The sequence below is a fragment of the Apodemus sylvaticus genome, chromosome 14, assembly GCF_947179515.1.
Source record: "Apodemus sylvaticus chromosome 14, mApoSyl1.1, whole genome shotgun sequence".
Classification (NCBI taxonomy): Eukaryota; Metazoa; Chordata; class Mammalia; order Rodentia; family Muridae; genus Apodemus; species Apodemus sylvaticus.
The window spans coordinates 5,117,986-5,139,852 of record NC_067485.1 but is presented as its reverse complement, the minus strand read 5'-3'; positions in this window follow the sequence as shown (position 1 = coordinate 5,139,852).

The following is a 21,867-nucleotide window of genomic DNA, read 5'->3' as shown; positions in this document are numbered from 1 at the left end:
AAGCTAATGGGCATCCTTTCCAAGGAACACTATGTGGCCTTAGCAAAAGAGCAACATACCTGTGGTTTGGTACTGAGTGAGCTGGGCCAGGAGACTGGGGAGCCATCCTTTGTTCCCATCATTGCCAGTCACTCTGGGATCCCAAGCTAATCAAATCCTCTCTGTGCTTTAATTTATACCCATGCAAAATGGAAAACATAATACTATAATAGTGCGCTGAACATGAACAGCCAAATAAGTTGGGAACAGAATGTTTGGAGTATTTGATTTGCTCCAAACTCAAAGACGTGATGACCGGTATATCTCTGGCCACAGAGACCAGGCACTCTTTTTTTCTTTCTTTTTTCTTTTTTATATTTTTTGTTTACATTCCAAATGCTTTCCCCTTTCCCAGTTCTCTACTCCCCATATGCCCCATCAGCTCTCTTCTCTCCACCCATTCTCCAATCACCCTCTCCCTTTTCTCTGTCCTGGTACTCCCCTACAATGCTGGATCAAGCCTTTCCAGGATCAGGGCCTTCTCCTTCCTTCTTCATGTTCCCATGAACATGAAGATATGCTAATTTTGTCTTGAGTATTCAGAGCTTGTCCCTCAATAGAGAAATGGATACAGAAAATGTGGTGTATTTATACATTGGAATACTACTCAGCAATTAAAAACAATGAATTCATGAAATTTTTAGGCAAATGGTTGGAAATGGAAAATATTGTCCTAAGTGAGGTAACCCAATCACAAAAGAATACACATGGAATGCAATCACTGATAAGTGGATATTAATTAGCCCAGAAGCTCTGAGACCAGGTACTCTTAAGGGAACCTAACATAAGATAGGATAAGGAAAAATTAAGCCCTGAACTACTTTGGATATTAGCATTTAAATCTGATCATTATGCCTTATGCCTGCATATTGAGAATAGTGAGAATATTGAGAAAGTTAATCGAAGACTAGGTTGCATAAATATCCACCCAGCAAAGGTTGCCATTTACTTATGTATGCCCATAATCTAATTAAATTTAACAATCTGCTTTCACTTAAACTCTCTCTTAACTGACCTAGGCCCACAGAGAAAGGTTCCATTTAAATGCATTCTTATTTTAGGGCCGGCCTGGTGGTACATAGTTGTAATCCCACAAATCTGGGAGGTGGAGGCAAGAGAGTGTCAAATTCAAGGCTAGTAGTGTGGGCTGTGTAGTAAGACCCTGCCTCAAACACATCAAACACAAAAGTCTTGACTTAAACTGGACCATTGTGGTCCCCACTGGGGGACAAATGTTGTCCTATACTATGGTTGTTTACAGTGTATAGGATATGGGGCAGTACAAGAGAAGTGTCATCAAAAGAAGACCCAAGCATGGATTTATAGTAAATCTAGGGAAATGAGACATTCTTATGCTCAGGGAATAAGTAGAGGGACCCAGTAAGATGCCAGTAACAAGGGCTGATTCTAGATAGAAAAAAAAGTGTTGTTTAAAAAAAGTGTTTGAGAAGTGATGGGGGAAGAACAGAAAGTTATAGAAAATAGCAGTTACTTCTCAACCTGTTCTGAAGAATGAACATGGGAAAGTTAATAAAAAACACAGGTTTCTGGGCACCTCCCCGCCTTTTTCAAAGGAAGAAATATAGATTTTTATGCCTCTTAAATTAATAAATGTAATTTTAGTTTTGAAAATGATTTATACAAACAGGCTTGAGTTATGCTACAGGAAGATTTGTGGGAATTGCAGAAACTTACTGTACTGGATGGCTTTATGTCATTTTGACACAAGTTAAAGTCATTGGAAAGGAGGGAACCTCAATTAAGAAGATGCCTCCATAAGATCTGGCTATAAAGCATTTTCCTAATTAGTGATCAATGGGGGAAGGCCCAGTCCATTGTGGGTGGTACCATTGCTGGGTTGGTGGTCCTGGGCTCTATAAGAAAGTAAGGTGAGCAAGTCTGGGGAGCAAGCCAGTAAGCAGCATCCTCTATGGCATAGGTATCTTCTGCCTCCAGCTCCCTGCCTTTGTGAGTCCCTGCCCTCATAGCTTTTGATGATTGTACTGTTAGATTGACTGAACTGTGAGCAAAACAAAGCCTTTCCTTCCTAAGTTGCTCTGATCATGGTGTTTCACCACAGCAATAGTAACCCTAACTCACCATATTTGAACATGTTTCAGAGTAACATTGTATAAGTCTTACTTTTGAAATTGTGTATCTTATCATGAACAGCTGCATCCTAAGCAGACATAAGGCCTGGATCCCAGCCCCAGAACTGCCCAAACTGAAACAAACAACACAATGAACTAACTTAGTAACATGTAAAAAGAAAGAAATCTTATTTGTTTCTGGGTGAACGTGTGCTTATTTGCATGATTTCTGTGTATATATGTCTGTTCTAGGCTATCATACAAACTATCTCTTACTAATTTCTTAAGTGAAAATAATGAAAACATTTTGAAGATGGTACATATATACATATATATGTACATATACACACATATACATACATACAAACATACATGTGTATACACACACACACACACTCACACACACACACACACACACACACACTCACACACATTGATTTTCTGAGACTAGGTTTCTCTATGTAGCTCTGGCTGTCCTGGAACTCATTATGTAAACCAAGCTGGCCTCTAACTCACAGATATCTGCCTGCTTCTGCCTTCCAGTCGGTGGGATTAAAGGTATATGCCACCATCAACTGGCCTTGAAGATGGTATTTATTTTTGGTGGTAATTGGAAAGATAAAGAAGGTTTTGAGATAGAATGGAACATGATCAGATTTACTCTATTGAAAAATATGTAGGCAAAGCTTATAGGGTGGATTTAAGTGAAGAAGAACATCATGTCAAAGTTAAAAAGACTATACCCATCACCAATTTCTAAGAATCAGACTAAATATTCATAATTTCTAAAAATATCTATATTACTAATAATTATAGATGATGATTTTCTTCAATGGGTTTGAAAGCATACCAGGTTGAACAGGCTATTGTTACCATCTGTTAGAACATAGGTTATTATGTTTACATCACCAAGGAAGATGGGCCCAGGGTAATCATTACATTATGGACAGTGTCTTAGCCCATCTGACTCAACACCACAGAATACCACAATTGATTTATAAAAATCAGATATTAATTTCCTACAGTTGGGGATGCTGGGAATGTCAAGGCCATAAAATGTAGTGTATAATAACGACAGTCTTGTGGAGTCCCCATATGGTCGAAGAGACAGAAGAGCAAAGGAATAAAAGGAAGTACTGTCCTTACCTGGTGCTACTCCTATTCAGGAAGACTCTCTCCTCAGTACTTACTAACCTCATAATGGCCCCCAAGGTCATTGCAATCTCTTGGTCACTGAGTTTTGCTTGTTTTTGTGTTTCTGTGATGGAGACTTCGACTCTTGTGTTTCCCAGGTTGGTCTCTAAAACCTAGGCTCAAATGGTCCCTTTATGTCAGCCTCTCTACTAGATGGGATTCCGTGTGTGTGCATGTACTACTTAGAGCAAATATTAACATATTTAACGCATGATCTCCAGGGGTCACATTCAGACCATTTAGCAAGGAAACAAAGAGATTTAAGAAAATAGTTTTAGGGAAAGGCAGGCAATATACAAATGACCAATGAATGCATATATATCATTGGCCATAAGAGAAGTGTCAATAAACACACACACACACACACACACACACACACACACACACACACACACGCACTGAGAGAGAGAGAGAGAGAGAGAGAGAGAGAGAGAGAGAGAGAGAGGAATGTATTATAGCATATGTCAGACCTGAGGAAAATTGCCCAGTGAATAAACCAATAACACAAGAATGAATACTTAATGGTCTGCTTACATGAGGTACTTGGACTTACTAAACACTTATGGTGAATCCACTTTAGGAAACCATCTTGACAATTCTTCAAAAAGTTAAATACAAAGTTAATTTTTAGGTATATTCAAGATAATTAAGAACCTATGTCCACAAAAATTTACAAGGGAATATTTGTAAGACATGTTTCATAATATTCAAAAGGTCAAAACAACCTCAATATTCTTCAATTAGTAAATGCATTAAAGGTGTCCAAGTACAGAGTCTGAAGTTGTGTGTCACCATGCTTGGCTAAAATAAATCGTAAAAGACATTGAGGGAGGGACTTGAAGGGGTGAGTTCTATAGATATAAATCATATCTCATTTTAGAAATGGAAGAAAACTTACCCTTAGGTTAAAAAAAAAGAAAATATGGAAATTTATACTTGCTGATTAAGAGTACATGCTTAGAAATCAGACTCCTTGAGTTCAGAGCCTCAGTTGAGGGCTTCATTATGGAAAGCATAATGAAGTGGTTTGCTATAGAAAATGTATTTAGTTTCTGTGTGCTAGAGTTGATCTGAAACAAAGTAATAGCCGTATCCCCTTAATAGAGACCTTGTAAGAGCCAGTTTGTAAGTCAAAGAAAACACCTTTCTACCCCACACATTAAGACCTCAGTAAATGGTGGCTAATGTTAAGAGTTTTAAAATTTATTTCAAAAGTATAGAACAATGTTGTCTGCATCATGAAGGACTAGGCTAAAAGGATCCATGACTTCTGAAACTAATGTTTGTTTACATCTCCACATGGGGATGAAAGCTTTCTTGGTGCAGAGTTGGTACTATTCCTTCTTGCTCTTCCTGACTTCTAGGAAGCAGAGGTTGCCCCACAACAGGTGTTCCACGAGAGAAAACAACTAGACAGCCTCCTTCTGGTGTATATTCAAGTCCATGTTTGTAGCCGCCAGCAGCTACATGTAAACCCGGTTACCTGTTGAGAGAATTTTGGGGTCATAGGGAAGAGCGGCGAAAAGAACGTACGGCCAAGTCAATGTTCACTGATCAAAGCCGTAAACTTTAATGGCGCCAGACCTTATAACAGTTCGGGCAAACCCTTCCCCCCAGACTCCAGGCTGAGTTCCGGTGGAAGTTGTCTAGCTTCTCTTGGAGGTCTTCGTCTTGACTGCTCCGGCAGCTGGGTGGGTCACCTGTTTAATTCAGGAATCCCTATACCTGGAGGAACAATGAACTTGACCTTTACTACGTGCACTCCACCCTAGGTGGAGCAGGATCCTGGCTAACTGGGAGAAGTTAACCTTGACCAAAGTCAAACTCTGACCAAGTGCAAGACTGCCCCAATATGGCTCTGTACATGTCCTCCCTTTTTTTATTAATTTGAACACGAGGAGGTAGAAAACAAGTGGATAAATATCCTTCATAAGAAGGCGGGCCTTAACCAGGAGGGGAAGCATTGACCGTAATTCCTCTTAAATATTGTATAACGTCTTTTTCAGAGGAGGGGTAATAGGCTCCCTTATTATTTTAAGGACAGCCTCTCGACGTTAACCCCTATGCAATTAGGTGTACTTCCTGGGGACTCAGAAGCAGAAATTCACCTCCCCATGCAGTGCTTTGCCTCGCACGTCTCGCTGGTACCCATGTTTGTTCAAAAACAAACACACATAGATCTGAGTTCTATGTGGCTCCCTCTTTGGAGATCCACTTGTGTAAGTTTTGAAGCCAGGGGGGTCTGCAAGTGTCTTTAACAGACATGTAATCTCTCCATCCAGGTGAGCCTGGGTGGAGACAGCCAGTCTGCTTAACAGACAAGGTCAAGAGTTAAAGGTGGAATAGGATTAACTTGTCCCAGAAGTATCCAATTCAGTTGTAAATTAACAACTTTAAGGACCCAAGGCTTGGCCTCTGAGGTGGGAGAGGTAGCCTTGTGAATCAAGAAATAAGCTGTTACTTCTCAGGAAAAGTGGAGACTATATGTTAAATTAACACAGCTGGCTGAAGATTGTTAGCCATCCTCAAAATTGGAATCTTCAATATTGGAATTATTTCTAGACTAGTCTATGGTTAAGTCAGCTGAACACAATAAGGAGAAGAGTCATTTTAACTCTTCTTTAGATTAATTTTTCCTAAGCTAGCTTAACAGTCTCTATTTTCTGTCCCACAAAGTCTAAAAGCTTGAAGCTAGGCAATTTATCTAACCTGGGACATTTAACAATTGAGGTAAGTCAAGAACATATATCCAATATAGCTCTTATGTTACCATGGTCTGGGCATTCAGCAAGCACAGTCAGCATATCTTCTGCAGCATTCTGTGGAAAAAACAGAGGACATGCCTTCTCCCCCAATATTAAATCAGGATCATGGCATATGTTAGTAAGTGAATTCCTTCATTTCACCTAGACATCAATATGCCTAATTACAAGATGTCATATACATTTAGCAAGGAGTTTCTTGGCATCCAAATTTTAAAATTTTTTTTTAAAAACATGCAAGCATAATTTAAATTATATGCACAGGGACACAATTTCCCCTCTCTTCTTTCTTCCAAGAAGATATTGTTTTATTAATTTAAGTTGGAACACAAGGTATAAACCATAACATAGGCAATAACTATGTAATTATATAAAATATATTTGCTTTTTCTGTTAGAGCAGTTGCAACTAGACAGCCTAAAAATGAATCATTAGTCACATGTACATATTTTTTTAATCTTTTAAATTAGAAATATGAATATCATTTATCTGTAATAACTAAGTCCTCTAGGATTAACACCATTACGTGGTAGAGGTAGAAATTGAGGACATCAAGAACAAATCTTTATAATTTGATGTGCACAAAATATAAAATTATTTCAAATACCTAAAGGACAGTCATTTAGAGAACATATCCTTTGTTCTTAGAAATTTGAATCACATTTGTATAAACTGTAGAAATTAAGAATTAGCAGTATTAAAAATGGACCAATTTTAAGCAATTATAAACCATGAGCTATGTATATCTACTATTATTAAAAGCTTGACCTTTAACATCTTAAAAATAGCTGCTATAGCACCCAATTCAGGTATCTGTGTTGAAGCAGGGAGAAACTTAAAGGAATAAACATGTGATCTGATAGTACAAATTATCTTTTGGATAACAATTATTAATTTTGCCTAAAAATGCTTACCATGTAATAGACCAACCATTAATAATAAATTTGATTGTTGCTTGAAGCAAGGAACAAACGTTTCCTACCTTGAAAACAGAGGTTTAAGACCTTCTGTGGCAAGCTTAAAATGAGGTAAATATAAGATAAAGCCAATTAATATATCCTAACAACTTTTGAAAGCCATTTACCTAAAAATTCTAAAAGTCTATAGGAGCAAGGGCCTGTAACAAACATTCTATGAACATTATACACTGAAATTCTTAAGATCTTAACTTCTAGTATTGAAACAGAGACAAAACACTTTTTCTCACAAGACATAAGGCTGTTAGCCATTCCTTGAGGCAAAACTTTCTAATGAAATTGTTTTGTTGTCTCTTTAAAATTAGAAGCAAATGCTTTTATAATTATCAGAATGTAAAGCAAAAAACCAACCCTTAAATTTACAATAATTTTGTAGGGAGTAGACAGGCCAAATGTTAATGCCTTTATAGCCTCCTTGACCTTTCATAAATTTGAACTGCATTTTAACCCACACCTGGATAAGTCAAAACCCTTTTTTTTTTTTAAAGCCAAACACTCCCTAGGTGGGGCCTGTAAGGCAGAAACAATTTCTCAAAACTTCCTCACTAGCTTCCCCTGAGGCAGCTCTAAGCTTTGCATTAACTCAAATGTAAATTTTTTTATCTGCCCTAGGATCCACCTTGAGTCCTTGGCAAGGACATTGTATGAGATTCCTCAAATGTAAATATCTTCTAATCTGAGCCTTTTATCTAAGACCAGACCCAAACCTACAAGGCCGTTTTGAGGATTAAACAAAAGAAACCAGTAATTTCATGGTCAAAGGAACCTACTTGATATCAAATACATTTCTACAGAGATATCCTTTTTAATCTTGGAGGGTTAAATTTTGCTCCTACCATTGTAGCCTATAAACTTGTGGAAAAGTGGCAATGGGCCCCTAAAACCCATAGCTGTATCACTCTCAAAATTATCTTAATTACAAAATGTTAACAATTACGAGCCTGCAAACTGAAAACTGTAGCCAATGACACACTGATTTTTATTGTAACTCAATGTTTTCTTGCAATATTAGAGCACAATTGTAATTTTGGAAGCAAATCTCAATTTTAAACAATCTATTTTCTTTAAAATTAATGGCAAACACATATTTACAGCACAAGGTTTGTATGCCAGTTCTTATGTTCAAGTGTATAACAGTGTAACTTATTAAAGAGACAATATTTTAAATCTTAATCTTCATTAAGTCTAATCTCCAGGCCAAGATTCACATGAAACACCATGCCAATTTAGGAGCGTCCCAAAGGCCTGTATTTCCTGGATTGCGTCATGCCACGTGGTGTTCAAAATGGCGACTACCCTAAACTACCAGCCTTAATCGTCATGCCACGTGTTCAAAATGGCGACTACCCTAAACTACCAGCCTTAACCATCATGCCACGTGTTCAAAATGGCGACTACCCTAAACTACCAGCCTTAACCTAACTTTTGTTAATAACATTATACCTTTTAAATCATGTGCAGTGACTTAAGCCAATACTCTATAGTCAAGACATGTAAAATATACCTTTAAATCCAATTATAAACAAGAACAAAGCATGAGTGGCGTTAGGCCACGTGTAGTTAGTTAAGATAGCTCTAACACTGAATCACCAGTTTTAAACTAACCTTTTCTTAATAACACTATACCTTTTACATAATAACCAATTAATTTATAACTCTTTAGTCAAGAAATGTAAAGCCTTATATCATTAAAACCAATTAGAAACAAGTATAAAGCGACTACATGAATTTCACAAGCCAAACCAAGGTCTTCCCAAATCTTGAGGTTTCTGGGCTTTAAGAGCGGCTTTTTCCCCAGCCACGCTTGTCTCTTGAGTGAGCTGCGCTGTCGCGGCGTGGCTTTGAATCAATCCCCACACAAACTGTGGCTAGCTCAAGAGGTTACCAGCAGATGTAATCTTTACCAATTTTTCTTTTAAACATGAAACAGTCATTCACACAAAGACACAGAGAGGACATAAACATACACATAGACAGACAGTCGGTGCACCGGGACAAACACGGAAAGATACACAGAAAGTTAAGCGTGCTTGTTAAGCAATTGCATCCATTTTCCTCTTTAAACAGCTCTTAGAAGCTGTGGACATATGCCTATTTTTAAAAACCCCTTTCTTTTCGCCGAAATCAGCTCTTACGAGCTTTGGGCAAATGCCTACCAAATTCCTTCCCCATATTTCCCTATCTTATCAACCCAAGCAGTCCTGCGCTGGGTCCACGCAGTATGCTTGAAAAACTGTATCCATTCCTGCACTCACAACCATAGACACGAATTCACTAGCGCTAGTTTTGCCCTCTATGTTGCTTACCGTGCGGACACCATTAATTTTCACCTTTTCCGCGAAGCTTCGCTGGATAGGGCTACCTCAGGAAATTCTCTCGTGCCAGGTCGCCCCACGTTGGGCGCCACTATGTAGCCGCCAGCAGCTACATGTAAACCCGGTTACCTGTTGAGAGAATTTTGGGGTCATAGGGAAGAGCGGCGAAAAGAACGTACGGCCAAGTCAATGTTCACTGATCAAAGCCGTAAACTTTAATGGCGCCAGACCTTATAACAGTTCGGGCAAACCCTTCCCCCCAGACTCCAGGCTGAGTTCCGGTGGAAGTTGTCTAGCTTCTCTTGGAGGTCTTCGTCTTGACTGCTCCGGCAGCTGGGTGGGTCACCTGTTTAATTCAGGAATCCCTATACCTGGAGGAACAATGAACTTGACCTTTACTACGTGCACTCCACCCTAGGTGGAGCAGGATCCTGGCTAACTGGGAGAAGTTAACCTTGACCAAAGTCAAACTCTGACCAAGTGCAAGACTGCCCCAATATGGCTCTGTACACATGTTTGAATCTAGTGTGTGTTACTGTGTCATCAATGACTTTTCTGTGGACACAGAGGAATGAATATTCAGAATCCAGTTAGACATTATGGTGTTTTGGGAAAATGGCAGGAGTAGGTTCTCTTGTAGGTTCTATGACCACTCCAGTCATTGGTAGCTGGATAGGTTTACAGTATCAGGTATGAATTCCCTATTATTAAATGGGCCTAGAGTCCAATTAGATGCCATTAGTTATCCTGTAGATGTAAGTTACATATTGCACTTTTGGGGGTATCTGATGCTTAATAATCTTAAAATGTTAAGTCATGTTGGCACATCCATGTGTTCACAGCTAATGGGAGTGCTAAGTCAGGAACCCATTTTAAGTCCAAGACTTTGAGAGCAGTCTACATTGGCCCTTACCTTCAAAGTAAAGCCAATCTTAGGTGCCATATAATTATAGATGTAATAAGTTTAGCATCTGGCAAATGTTACAGATGCTTTATTTGACTACCAAAAATTCTAGGTCAGAGCTGGAGACTGGAGCTCTAGACCCAGTACTAATTTTATTTATTTGCTACATGACATTAGACAGATAGCACAAGCAAGTTTCCAGGCCCTAACCAAGGAAATTGTAATGCTAAATCATTACCCACCATTGTTTGGACTCAGAGTGTGATAAAATGTGCTTTCTTCTTAAGACATTATAGAAAAGCAACTTGGAATAATAGTTACTGAAGTCAAAATTACCATTTTAATACTTTCCTGCACAAAAGTGTGGAGAGCAGCCCCACCCATGTACTGCTGTGGAAAGTATAAACTGGTCCATCTGAGTGGTAATTAAGGTAAGAGACATCTTTCTGCTGTACTTTGTGGTGCTATTTGGGGGGGGGAGGTGCTATTGAGTCTTCAGGAGTAGAACTTTCCTGGAGGAAACACATCCCTAGGGACCCCACATCCTGGTCCCTGTCTCCCTCTCCTTCTCCCTCTCCCTCCTCTCCCCCTCTCTCTGCTTCCTGTGTGTGGATAAAGCATAACCAGACAACTTCCGGTTCCTGTTGCCATGTTTTCTGGGCCATAATGGTCAGAAAACCATTTGGCAGCATGTGTAGTAATTACAAAAGCATGTACCCTTTGAATTTCTAGAAAAGCATAGGTGTATTTCTATTTGAGGAAAGCAGCACTGTCATTCCTGGGAGCTTTGTTTAGAATGACAAAAGACAGGAAACCAGCCTGGCAGTTGTGGCTCACACCTTTGATCCCAGCACTGACAAAAATAGGCATATCTCTTTGAGTTCAAGGCTACACAGAGAAATCCAGTCTTAGAAACAAAACCAAAACCAAAACCAAAATCAAAACAAACAAAAACAAAACAAACTAGGATCCTAGCCAATGTCAGTTCAACAGTGTTTAAAGACATTAGGATAAAAGAAATAATAAGACACCTTTTAGCTCTAAAAAAGAATGAGTGCATCTTTACACACTGAAACTGAATAAGACACAGAGAGGGGAAAACAGAGTGAAGAGACCCTGTACAGAATGCTGTCTTTGGTGCATTAGCATGCATGGATAAACTGTGAGGCAAACTATCTCTAAAAGAACACACAAGGAATTGAGAATGTAATTCTCAGACAGGGAGCACTGAGGGATAGTGAGATTTTAACTGGATGCAGCCTTTTTTTATCTTTTGACTTCTCAAGTAAGAGAGTGAAAAACTGATTCAGAAAATGGTTTAAATCTCAAATAAATTAAATGGTCAATAAAATTCAGCAAAGATCTCTCTCAAAAAAGACCCTTAAATGAAATCTGAGGATTTTAATGTGTGAACAGTGTGCAACTGCAGAAGGTAGACCGGTCGACACACAGCACATGCAAACTACCACACAATTAATAACATGTTTTCTAGAGCGCTGCAATATTTTAGAACCCATTATTTTTTATTAGGTATTCTTAAAAGTTTAAATAATACAGTGCTTCCGGGCTCAGAAAATTAAAAGCAACTAAAGATAAACTGACTTAACACTGGGAATGCAAGCTTAATTGGTTTCTCTGTTTCCAGGGCTCCACAGTTATCCCCGGTTAGCAACTTTTAAAGCCTAAATGGAAGTCCACTACAGTTAGACTAAATGTTGACCTCTAGCTTCAGAACACTCAACCAAACTCTTTGACGAGAAAATTGTATGTCAAAGCCCTTCTGTGAAGAACTTGAGACAATATAGGAAGAGAAATCTACTGGAAATGGAATCTATATGAACTTGTGTAAGAAAGGCCTGCTCTTGATAGACCAGGAGTTTGAAGTATAAAAATAACTCCTATAAAAGGCTCGTTTCTCATACAAATGTTATAGATTATAAAACACGATATATAATCCACTGTTCTGACTAGTTTTATGTCAATTTGACACACTTGAGTCATTTGGGAAGCGAACTTTGTTGAGAAAATGTTCCCCTAGGTTGGCCTGTAGGCAAGCTGTGGTGTGTTTCTTTCTCTGCATTGATGATTGATGTGTGAGGGCCCTGAGCACTGTGAGTGGAGTCACCTCTGAGCTCCTGCTCTCTGGTGCTATAGAAAGTCGGTTGAGCAAGCCAATGGCTGGCAAGCCAGTAAGCAGTGTTCCCCCAGGGCTTCTGGGCCAGTTCTTCCTCCCAGCACTGCGAATTCTTGCCCTGGCTTCCATGAATTCCAGCCATAATCTAAAATAAACCCTTTCCCAAGTTGGCTTTATCATAACAGAAGCTCTAAGACACTGCCTGCTTGGTATGTGTACAAATGTATGCGCCTAGGTCATACAACCTTCTTGTTTTCGTCATAAGAAGGACATCTGTTTTTTAACCTTGTGAGTCTGGTCTAGTCTCAGGTTTTCTTCTGATCAGTAGAATGTGACTGACCTGAGGTGATGCAGGTTGCATGGCTCAACCTCAGTAACCTTTGTAGCTTCCTTTTCCCCTTGGAACATTACCCAGAAGGTAGATCCACCAGGAAGACTCCCTGAGGATGAGAGGCCCACTGGAAAAAAATAGAGGGACCAAGCTCACAGGTAGTACCAAATGCCATGCACGCAGACTGGGTTTCCATTCTGCCCCAAGGACTCTGCAGACAGAGGCTAATCTGGCATAACTGAGACCCCATATCACCAGCGGTAAATAGGTAGACAATCCACAAAACAATGGCAAGTGGCAAATTATTATTATATGCCATTGCTTCTGGATGCTTGGCTGACAGAAAAAGCAGACAGGATTAGTAAGGCATGTTCATCTCTATTTAACACAAACTACAGCCTGTGCCAGAGTGGATTACTTGTTTGTTTTATATCATGGCTGGTATTCTCTACCACTGTGCCTATTATAGTCCACCACACACTCTGTAGGCACTAAATAAATACTCTTTAACTAGTCCCAACACACGTATTAGCCTTCGGGTATATTTATATTTCTAAATGTACTAATTTACTAATTTGCAAACTGCTGAAAATCAACATAATTATCATCAACAATTTGTATCGCTCTCATATCACGAGTGAAACAATGGAACATATGATTGGGATATGGCTCCCTGGCTGCAGTGGATTATAGCACGTGTTATAACAGTGCTGGTAAGATTGTATGATGAGCTAGTCCTCAAATGGTGGTTAATAAATGAACAGGACCTCTGTAAGTGAAACCCTGAGACAATTTTTTCAATTGCCACTGAAATTGTCCTGGGTAGGGTCATAATAAACAGATCAATGAATCTTGGCAATGGACCAGACATCTTCTACTGATAAACAGATAATGCTTTACATCTTGTTTACATAGCTGTCGCACTTAATACCAGGATTACAAAAACTGATCCAAAATAACAACTATCAAGATGCTGCCCAGGAAGGAAGCAAGAGCAAATGAGGAAACTGAAAATATCAATATAAAAGCAATTAACTCTGTGATGAGAAGCTCCGTGAATGCCAGTTGGCCATCATTTCGACTTTGCTGTCAAAGCAGAAGACATTTGTGTGCCACCAACTCTTATTCTAACAATGATACACTAATGCATTTGACCAACAGAATGTTCATAGGTGCTCAAGACACTAATCTGAACTGCAAACTATATGCGCACATTTATTCTCAGACACAGTTAAGAAATAGTGTTTATCTTTTCTCATCCTAGAATCTCAGGCAACTCAGGCTCATGATGTTAGACAGTGCCGTATGATCAAGGAGTCGTTACTGAAGCCAGAGCACCATGGCAGCACCCACGTTCTAATAATGGTATAGATGGCAGGCTGCTGCCAGGCTGAGCATTTCTGTGGACACCAGCTAGACCTGAAGGAAGGGCAACTGTCCCAGTGGTTTTCCTGCATCTCAGGGATGGGAGCTCAGTCAGGCATCGTGGGGGATGGGGTGGGGGTGGGGGATGAGGAAGAAGATTGTGATTTCTTGATTGTGGTGTCACCAGCATGTGGAGAAGAGAGAAAGTTAACAAGAAACTGCATTCGCTCATCAAAACCTGGGTACCGAAGGCTGCAGTTTCTATGGGGATGCACAGAACTTTCTGCTCATCGGGAAGGTAAAGTGCATCTTCAGAAAGCCAGTCATCCCTTGACACCAGCTATAATATGCGAGACAGGGAGGAATTCAATAAAGCACTTTGTGACTCCCTGTGGAGGAGATACATGACATGTAGAGAGACTCCAAGTTCCTACTCTGAGGCACAGATTTACACACATGTTCTTGCTGCCCCTCTACCTCCCAGCTACACCTCTCCGTTCCATTTCATACCTGGTAAAGATTCTTGTGACAGTTTGACTGGGCAGGCCTCCCAGAGGCCTATTTGCTTGCATGCCTGGCCCTTAGTTGGAGAAACTAAGGATTAGGAGGTATAAGCATGTTGGTGTATCATTCAGATGGCTACAGCCTCTCTCTCTCTCTGTCTCACTCTCTCTCTCTCTCTCTCTGCCTCCAACTTGCGCATAATATGTAGGGTGTCAGCTACTCCTTCAGCACCAGGCCTGGCTGCCTGCCACTATGTTTCTTGCCATAATAGTCATGGACTCAACTTCTGAAGCTGTCAGCAAGCCCCCAGTTAAAATGCTCTGTTGGAGTCTCCGCATAGTAATAGAAAAGTAGCAAAGACAGAGCTGTGCCTGCTGCATTCCTGCCCCCCACACTCCAACACACACACACACACACACACACACACACACACACGCACACGCACACGCACACGCGCGCGCACACACACACCACACACACACAGCCTCACCTTTTGTCTCTCCAGGGGCAATGCACTGCAGAATAAATGTAGTGAGGAAGAACACCTTCAGCCTTTGCACAAACTACAGTCTGTACCAGCTAGGAGTGGGCCTGTGAATAAGTTCTCAATGATAATAATTCTCCCTAATCTGGGACACCTTGCAATTCTTTCACCTTGAGTGTTCAAACTTGGGAAGAGCATTGGAGACCTGGAAGCTGCCTTTGACCCCAGCAAGTATGGTTTTCTAATCTAATTATACTCTTGATATCCAAGTGTGAATGCCACTGAATTGTGTGGTACAGAGTTTAAGTCACTTACATCCCTACACCACCCTTGCTCTAGTTAATATTTTGCTGCATACAACAGACTTTGCAGAACCAAAGAGTTGATATGACCTTCTTGCTAGATTAGTAAGAAGTTTTAAGACAAAACCAAAACAGCAATAACAACAAAACAAGCCTTCAGGCAGGCATTCATCATATTAAATAGGGAAACCTTCATCAGGTGACCAACGTGTACCAAAGATATTTAATAAGGACTGGAGGAACATAGCTGCTTGTACCAGTGACATGTGAGTTTTCAATGTCTGTCAAAAGACTGTTGAGTAGAGCTACAGTGCATTTGAGTCTTGTGCCTCTCAACACCAAGCCAGTGTCTAGCACATAACTGGCTCTCAACAACTGCTGGTTAAATTATTGACTGACCAAATAAGGACTCCATTGAAATAAATTCCTGGGATCTACTGAGGAACCTTTCAAATATTTTGTGGAAAATGAACATTTGAATATCTTGATGCTAAAGTGTTTTTGTAATGGTATAAATTAATAGAGAGAGTAGGACTAACCTTTGAGAGAAAAAATCACAAGCAACTGTTGTAATAGACTATTGGTGAAATATTTTCCTTTAAAAAAATGCTTAAATTTTATTTTATGCTTGGGGTCTGTAAAGGAGCAGGAGAGGGCTCTTGTCTGTTTGCAGAAATAGGTTATTTACAGCCAGGCATAGTGGTGCTTGGCTGTAATTTCCAGACATGAGGGGAAGAGGCAGGAGGGTCGAGAGATCAAGGTCATTCTCAGCTACCTAGTTGAAGGCTAGTCTAGTCTACATGATATTCTGCCTGAATTTGTTTTAAAGGATAAACTGTTTAAAATTTAAAATAAGTTTTCACTAGATTGCCACTGGGGTGGGGGAGGTATGCTTTTCTAGACAGGGTTTCTCTGTGCAGCCCTGGCTGTCCTGGAACTCAATCTGTAGACAAGGCTGGCCTTGAACTCAGAGATCCACTTGCCTTTGTGTCAGAGTGCTGGGATTAAAGACTTGCACTACCACTGCTCGACTAGATTGCTGGTTAAATTTACCCAAAACAATAAACAGACAAACAAACCATGGAACCCTCCTGTCTGCCTTTTCTTTTAGGGGAGCACAATTAAAACAGCTGCCATGCTCTGGAGAGAGACTAGAGCAGTGCCCACCAGCTAGACAGGCACTGTGCTCCTGAGTGAAGCCCACAGCCTCCAACCCAAGAGGCCTGCACTTAATTGTGTGCCCTGGGCATCAAGAAATCACTACAAAATTAAACCTTATATTTTTTGGTTTTTGACTCTTAAACTACAGAAATATAACACTTAGATATTATTACATAGTTTCTTATACTTTGCCAGTATCTATGAACACATATACTCTGGTATCAGTACACTTTAAATGTTTCCTTATGATAGCAAACTGTATGTGTTCCTGGTGTTCCAGTATTTCAGTACAGACTGCCTACTAAATGCTAATTCTGTGTTCTGAGCACAGTTTAAAACCCATCTTGACCAGAGAGACAGTGGAAGAAAATGAGAAAAAGAGACAATCCATGCCAACTGTGGCTGAGAGTGAATAGTGGCTCTGTGCTGTCCTAAAAAGAAAGCTCAAAGCCAATCTGGGTTCAAATTCCAATTCTTCTACCAACTAGTCCTGAAAACTTAAGGAAGCCATATAGCCTCTGGAGAGCAGAACCCTCTGCAGGTGGCTGAAAAGCACAGGCTTCCTGATTAAAACCAGCATAGCAGCTAGAAAGACAAAGTATCAAAACGCTGTATGCCACCCTGCTGTATGCCATGAGAATTTCACACAACAGCATGCGTACACCCACACAAACATAGATACAGACACAACACACACAATATACACAGTATATTCATAAAAGATACCAACTGTGAAAAAGTTGCAGATATCATTTCCAATAAAAACTGAAAGATATGTTTATTTTCCAAAAACAAATTTACAGGGCTGCTAAGTACTTGTAGTCTCAGTCTCCTGGCAGGTTGACATAGTAGGATCCCACAAGTTAAAGACTAGCTTAGGCAACATAGTGAGATACCACCCACGGAAAAATTAAACAAAATCCAATAACAGTATTGACAAGAATGACCATGGGCGTGGTAGCATCCTAAAGAACCTGTATATTGCTGTCCCTCATATCATTTCCATATTTAATGCTGTAAGTATCCTCTTCAAGTCAATGACTCAACTTCAAAATCCTGAAGGAAAATACCTAAGTTCCCCTTCCCTTCCCTTCCCTTCCCTTCCCTTCCTTTCCCTTCCCTTCCTTTCCCTTCCCTTCCTTTCCCTTCCCTTCCCTTCCCTTCCCTTCCCCTCCCCTCCCCTCCCCTCCCCTCCCTTTCCCTCCCCTCAACTCCCTTCCCCTTTCCTTCCCTCCCCTTCCCTTCCCTTCACTTCCCTTCACTTCCCTTCCCTTCCCAGGTGCACACACCTGAAGACTAGACAGTTTCTCAGGAGCAGCAGGGACTTAGCATGGGAGTAACTCTTAAAAGGATCAGTTTAACTACTTGTGACTCAAGATTCCTTCAGGATGACTTCTGGTTAGAAGGCCGACCCAGTCAAACTTCCCCCTGCCTATTCTCATTTGTGGTCCAGTGTGTCTATCTTTGTGTCTGTCTGCTCCAGACCTGCTTAACATTGTTAAGAGTGAGGAAGCCTTGGCCACTTACTAACTTCTGAGTTGTGGTTTTCCTAGTGAGCTAGACATGAGAAATGATAACTTCACAAAATGAAGCAGGAGAGAGTTAGTCTTTTTGGAACAGGGACAGCATATGGGTTAGATATAGCTGCTACAGTTTCCTGGTATCATGGCAGATCCCCAAGCATTCACCACTGGAGAAATCATGTATTAATAGGGCTTGCAAGATTAGAGTCTAGTTGTGGCACCCAGAGATTGAGTTACCAGTTGTTTCTGAACTAAATTTGTGCTGCATTTTCCTTCACTCAGCAGCTCATCTGGGTTTAAGAGAGAAAGGTACAGCAGCAAAGCTTGGGTTTGCCACATGTGCACCACAAAGGTCATGGGGGATTCGAAGCACAGATTGGCGTGGTAGTGACTCGCCAGTGGGAACCTAGCGAGCTGGGTGGAGACATTTCCGGAGCTCTAGGCCAGTGAATCCCAACAAGATAAGAACAGGTTGTCCAGACAGTAGCAGGGCAAGAGCGGGAACATGTTGGTTCTACTTTTTTAAATATTTCACTAAACATACACATATATATCAAGATAGATATATATGTACACACACACACACATTAAGAATGCTTTCACCTTTCAATCATCAGATCTAGCTTATGTCACCCAAACATGGTTTTGCTATTGGTAGTTAAGACACTTGTTATGTACTTTCTTACTGTGTATCCCTTCTCTGTTCCTTAACTGATGATGGAGATTCAGAAACCATATACATATAGTTATGTATCTATAAAGAAAAGGATAGTACAGGTTGTAATGTTAATTTTTTCAAACCTTACTTTTAATAATGGTTCTTAAACACTTTAACCTCCTTTTAGCCCACCACCTACCAGAGGTAGCAGGGGTGGTGGGGGTGGGGGAAGGATTCAGGGGAAGTGGACCTGGTTAGAAATGGTTCTTTGGAGCAACTCCTGTCTGTGTTGTCTGGAAATCGGCAGTTTACTTCATGGTTAGAGATGGCAGCTCCATCCATACCCGAACACTTTATAGGTGTACCAGCAGTCTGGTTTGGTAGAGTAGGGGCAGCAAACATAAATCAACTGTGGTGGCACTACCTAGCAGGGACAGCCAGGCTTCAGTCTCAGCACAAGTTAACAGGAGGGACCAGGGAGGACCAGGAGAAGTTCTGGGCTGTGCATCTCTGGGTAGTGAAGATCAGTGAAGACACGAGACCCACAAGATTTGCACAGCTAGTGCTATAAGCAAGTCAAGCTCATCCTCCGCCACTGTCTGTGAGACCTATTTATTTTAAAGATTATATTTATTATATGTAAGTACACTGTATTTGTCTTCAGACACAGCAGAAGAGGGCATCTGATCTCATTATGGATGGTTGTGATCCACCATGTGGTTGCTGGGATTTGAACTCAGGACCTCCCAAAGAGCAGTCAATGCTCTTAACCACTGATCCATTTCTCCAGCTCCTGTGAGACCTATTTATATCCTCCAAACATATCCTGTCCTCCATGGGTCTTGCTTCAGCTGACATCACGCTGCCAGTAAGTCCGAGTCTGCAGAAGTGGTAAGAAAATATGGCATGCCACCAGATGGTTTTTGGTGCATTTCTCTCCATGGAGTCCTGACAAGTTTAGCTATGCAATATAAGGCCGACCAATACATGTATGTTGTTAGCAAAGAATCGTTCATCACGTGTCCTTTCACATGCTTGCTTTAGCAGAACATCCTTTCACCTGTGTCTGCTTCAGTTAAATATTCCTTTATGTGTTGCTCCAGCAAAACAACATCCAATAGACTTTCCAAAGAACCTTTGTTTCCACTTCAATAGATACATGGAATTTGCATCAGCATGTTTCACATCCTCTGTGGATCACTTATAATATGTAACACAATGTCAGTGTATTATAGAGCTATTATAGTATAATGTTTATGCAAACACCAAAGTCTGATGACAAAGCACATGTCAGCAACAATATAACATTTATTTCAAATAGTGTGGATTCATAATTGTGAAATGTAGATTTGGAATCTATGAATGCATGATCCATGGAAAAGAAGTGGCATGTGCTTCTTTTGCCCGAGCATAGGGGACAAAGATGCTAAGGATGTGAGGGAGCAGGGAGCGTTTGATAAATCCCTATACTTTTTCCTATTATAAAAACAATCTTTTTAGAAATACATTCTAGGGGCTCGAGAGATGGCTTGGAGGTTAAGAGGCTGCTCTTCTAGAGGTCCTGAGTTAAATTTCTAGTAATCACATGGTGTCTCACAAACATCTGTAATGGGCTCTGTTTCCCTCTCCCAATGTGCATGAAGACAGAGTGTGTATATATATATATATATATATATATATATATATATATATATATATATATATATATAACTTATATATTTGTTTATATTATATATATTATATGAATATAAATAAATACATAAATTCCAAATGTGATTTACCTGCAATCTTATTATTCAGAAGACTAAAGCTGAAGAATGACAAATTCTAGGCCCAGACTAAGCTATAAACTGAGATCTCTTCTCAAAGCACAAAATGACAAACTAGCCAGAATTTCCAGTTAAATTTGCACTTCAATTGGACAGACTAGGTCTTCCTATGAGTATATTAAATGTCAAATATTTTCCCCAGACTCCTGTGTTTGAGCATTTGGTCCCCTGCTGGTGTTGATGTTTTGGAACATGGTGGAACCTTTAAGAGGCGAAACCTTACTGGAAGAATAGGTCATTGAGAAAGACTCACTTCCTTTCTACCCTCTACTTCCTAAATACAGATGTAATGTGACCAGCTACTTTATGCTCCAGCTACCAAGCCTTCCTTATAATAACGGACTGTATTCCGTTCAACTGTAAGCCAAGATAAACACTTTCTTGTCCAGATGTTTTATGTAGCTTGTCCAGATGTTCTGTTAGAACAAGAAAAGTAACTAATACAAACATACTGTTACTAATATTGTATTTATTGTTTATCTAAAATCCACATTAACAGAACATCCTGAATTTTATCTGGGAACACTATTTCCACACAGACACAAATTTAACTTGTCTCTTTCAAAAAATAAAACAAACAAAATCTTTTAGTTTGGAGTCCTATTTCTCGTTTATTAAACTTAGGAGTTGGAAAATTGTCTGGTTTGTAGACCCAACTTAATATGCCTTTGAGAGTCATGGAATAATGCCCCTCAAATGCCTGAAATATAAATGTGTGTACAGTATTTTTTATAGGTGCTAAGTACTAGCAGAGTGGGGGATGGGTAAAGATATTAAAAAACTGACATTTCTCAAAAATTGTGTTTCATAATTTATGATTTATCATTGAGCTGCTGTCATGTTATGATGGGTTTTATTTTCTGGTGGAAAGGGTGTAAGTGTGAAGAGGAACTGGTTTAAACAATACTTGGGTGTCTGCCTCAGCCCTGCTGGCCAGAGCAGTGGCAAAAGGCCCCCAAGCACCTGCCCCAGGTACCACTATGATGGACCAATGTGTGATGGAGAGATGGGAGAGAAAGTGAAGTCGAGGGGTTCATTCACTGTGGAGAAAGATAGAACTGGAAACCCGATGGTGGTGAGGAACAGACAGGTATGAGGAGACTCTGCAACCTCCCGATGCCATGGAGATGTCCTGGCCAAGGCTGCCACGAAGAGCCATGTCTGGGCTTGTAGTCCTGCTGCAGCTGAGGTCTCTGTAAAAGTCTATGGTTCAAGTTACCACCAGAAGCCAATTAGATGTCCATGGTCTGGGCTGCCACCTGAGACCATGGTGATCTCCAGTCACTGTGCTGAGC